This window comes from Bison bison, unplaced genomic scaffold (genome assembly GCF_000754665.1).
Source record: "Bison bison bison isolate TAMUID 2011002044 unplaced genomic scaffold, Bison_UMD1.0 scf7180017864367, whole genome shotgun sequence".
Taxonomy (NCBI): Eukaryota; Metazoa; Chordata; class Mammalia; order Artiodactyla; family Bovidae; genus Bison; species Bison bison.
Genome location: NW_011494939.1, coordinates 5,813,831 through 5,817,213, shown reverse-complemented (window position 1 = coordinate 5,817,213; position 3,383 = coordinate 5,813,831). Strand labels below are relative to the sequence as shown.

Sequence of the window (3,383 nt, the reverse complement as noted above, 5' to 3'; positions counted from 1 at the left end):
CGGCGGCCGGGCCGCAAAGGGGGGAGGGGGCGGCGGGCCGGGAGCCGCGGTGCCTGCGCCCGCGGGGCCTCCTCGGGTCGGGCCGAGGTGGCACTTAGCAGCCGGGGAACCCGGCGCCCTCCCGGCCTGCGGGGACCGCATATTCCGGCCCCGCGCTCCCCCACCCCCACCCAGCAGCCAGGCCGAGGCAGGCCGGGCACACGTGGGCCGGGGATCGGGCCCTGGCGGGCCGGGGCCCGGGCTTGGGCCGCGGGGCCAGGGCGCTGGGGCGGCGGCGCAGGGTAGCCGGTCCCGGCCCGGATGGCGGCGGATGCGGGGGGAGGGGTGGGGGGCCGGTCGGGCCCGGACATGGCGGCTTTACCTTCAGTCTCCTTCAGTCCGCGCGGCCGAGCCCCACGCAGCCGCACAGACGTAGTCCACAACCATTTCCGGCTCCCCGCACGGATCCCGCTCGGCGGCCACCGCTTCTCCGCAGGCGCAGCCGGCGGCCCCACGTGACCGGCGCAGAGGGCGGAGCAGCGCCCGGCGCCGCGGAGCACATGGGATTTGCCCCGCCTTATCATGTGACAGCCACTGCCCGCCTCTTGTCCCCTCCCGAACTTTGGAACTCCCAGGCCGACCCGGCTCCGCGTATGTGTTCCGCGGTTCTTTGGTTCATTCATACTTTGAGCAAGCATTTATTGAGTGCATACTGAGTGCGAGGCGAAGTGCTGGCTGAAGGTTGAGAATACTGACATTAAAGACTCGGTCCCGCCGAAGTAAACCATGGACAAAAACGGAAAAAAATACAAATTAGGCAGCCTTTGAAAATAATGTAAATTAGATATAGAACTATTAAACTGGGTGTTACGCTAAAAGAATTGAAATATTCTAAGTAGAGAGTTAGATTTGTCTTTTATAAAGATCAGCCACTCCCAGGGAGGGACTAAGATCAGTCATGGAAAGTTCAAATAGTGATGGGATAAGTAAATCCAAGACCTCTCCCTGGCAGCCAAAAAATTTTGAACTGCCTGAAGGGACATACTAAAGCCAAAGCTACTTAGAGTCAGCCTGGATTTTAATCCAAATTTCTCTACTTACTCTCCTAGTGATGTACCTACTACTTACCTACTTAATACTTGTAAAATGGGAGTATTTGAAACTATGCAGTCTGGCTCAATTCTGAGCTTTTACCCACCCGGCTTTCACCCTATTGGATTGTGAGGTTTAAAAAAGTTAGTTCTTGTGAAAGTGCTTAAAACTGTGCCTAAGTATGTAGCAAAAGCTATTTTCTCTCTCTCCTTCCCACCCCACTCTTTGTATTCAAACACATATAATCTCAGAAAACATGTTGCACCAATGATGACCTTTGTGATTTCACTTAATCCTCACAATATCCTACAAAATGTATTACTATACATTGTATTATTATCCCCATTGGAAAAGAAATGCAAAAATGCAAAACGGCTGTCTCAAGAGGCCTTACAACTAGCTGTGAAAAGAAGAGAAGAGAAAAGCAAAAGAGAAAAGAAAAGATACAAACATCTGAATGTAGAGTTCCAAAGAATAGCAAGAAGAGATAAGAAAGCCTTCCTCAGTGATCAATGCAAAGAAATAGAGGAAAACAATAGAATGGGAAAGACTAGAGATCTCTTCAAGAAAATTAGAGATACCAAGGGAACATTTCATGCAAAGATGGGCTCGATAAAGGACAGAAATGGTATGGACCTAACAGAAGCAGAAGATATTAAGAAGAGGTGGCAAGAATACACAGAAGAACTGTACAAAAAAGATGTTCACGACCCAGATAATCACAATGGTGTGATCACTGACCTAGAGCCAGACATCCTGGAATGTGAAGTCAAGTGGGCCTTAGAAAGCATCACTACAAACAAAACTAGTGGAGGTGATGGAATTCCAGTTGAGCTATTTCAAATCCTGAAACATGATGCTGTGAAAGCGCTGCACTCAATATGCCAGCAAATTTGGAAAACTCAGCAATGGCCACAGGACTGGAAAAGGTCAGTTTTCATTCCAATCCCAAAGAAAGGCAATGCCAAAGAATGCTCAAACTACCACACAATTGCACTCATCTCACACGCTAGTAAAGTAATGCTCAAAATTCTCCAAGCCAGGCTTCAGCAATATGTGAACTGTGTATTTCCAAATGTTCAAGCTGGTTTTAGAAAAGGCAGAGGAACCAGAGATCAAATTGCCAACATCTGCTGGATCATTGAGAAAGCAAGAGAGTTCCAGAAAAATATCTATTTCTGCTTTATTGACTATGCCAAAGCCCTTGACTGTGTGGATCACAATAAACTGTGGAAAATTCTGAAAGAGATGGGAATACCAGACCACCTGACCTGCCTCTTGAGAAACCTATATGCAGGTCAGGAAGCAATAGTTAGAACTGGACATGGAACAACAGACTGGTTCCAAATAGGAAAAGGAGTATGTCAGGGCTATATATTGTCACCCTGCTTATTTAACTTATATGCAGAGTACATCATGAGAAACGCTGGGCTGGAAGAAGCACAAGCTGGAATCAAGATTACCGGGAGAAATATCAATAACCTCAGATATGCAGATGACACCACCCTTATGGCAGAAAGTGAAGAGGAACTCAAAAGCCTCTTGATGAGAGTGAAAGTGGATAGTGTAAAAGTTGGCTTAAAGCTCAACATTCAGAAAACGAAGATTATGGCATCTGGTCCCATCACTTCATGGCAAATAGATGGGGAAACAGTGTCAGACTTTATTTTTGGGGGCTCCAAAATCACTGCAGATGGTGACTGCAGCCGTGAAATTAAAAGACACTTACTCCTTGGAAGGAAAGTTATGACCAACCTAGATAGCATATTCAAAAGCAGAGACATTACTTTGCCAACAAAGGTCTGTCTAGTCAAGGCTATGGTTTTTCCAGTGGTCATATATGGATTGAGAGTTGGACTGTGAGGAAGGCTGAGCACCGAAGAATTGATGCTTTTGAACTGTGGTGTTGGAGAAGACTCTTGAGAGTCCCTTGGACTGCAAGGAGATCCAATCAGTCCATCCTAAAGGAGATCAGTCCTGGGTGTTCATTGGAAGGACTGATGCTAAAGCTGAAACTCCAATACTTTGGCCACCTCATGCGAAGAGTTGACTCACTGGAAAAGACCCTGATGCTGGGAGGGGTTGGGGGCAGGAGGACAAGGGGACGACAGAGGATGAGATGGCTGGATGGCATCACCGACTTGATGGACATGAGTTTGAGTAAACTCCGGGAGTTGGTGATGGACAGAGAGGCCTGGCGTGCTGCAGTTCATGGGCAAAGAGTCAGAGACTACTAAGCGACTGAACTGAACTGAACTGTATCAGAGTAACTTAAGCTCCAAAGAGAGAAGAGCAAAAATAGACACACAGGA

At 48.0% G+C, this 3,383-nt stretch overlaps 1 protein-coding gene across 1 annotated transcript in view; it reads right to left on the bottom strand.

The window, feature by feature from the left end:
• Nucleotides 1–494, bottom strand: part of EIF4G1 (eukaryotic translation initiation factor 4 gamma, 1) — an 18,883-nt gene extending 18,389 nt beyond the window's left edge. Inside the window, exon 1 of the mRNA XM_010855713.1 lies at nt 362–494. The gene's annotated coding sequence lies outside the window, so the exon portion shown is untranslated. The remainder of the gene's footprint in view (nt 1–361) is intronic.
• Between the last annotated feature and the right edge of the window lie 2,889 nt (nt 495–3,383).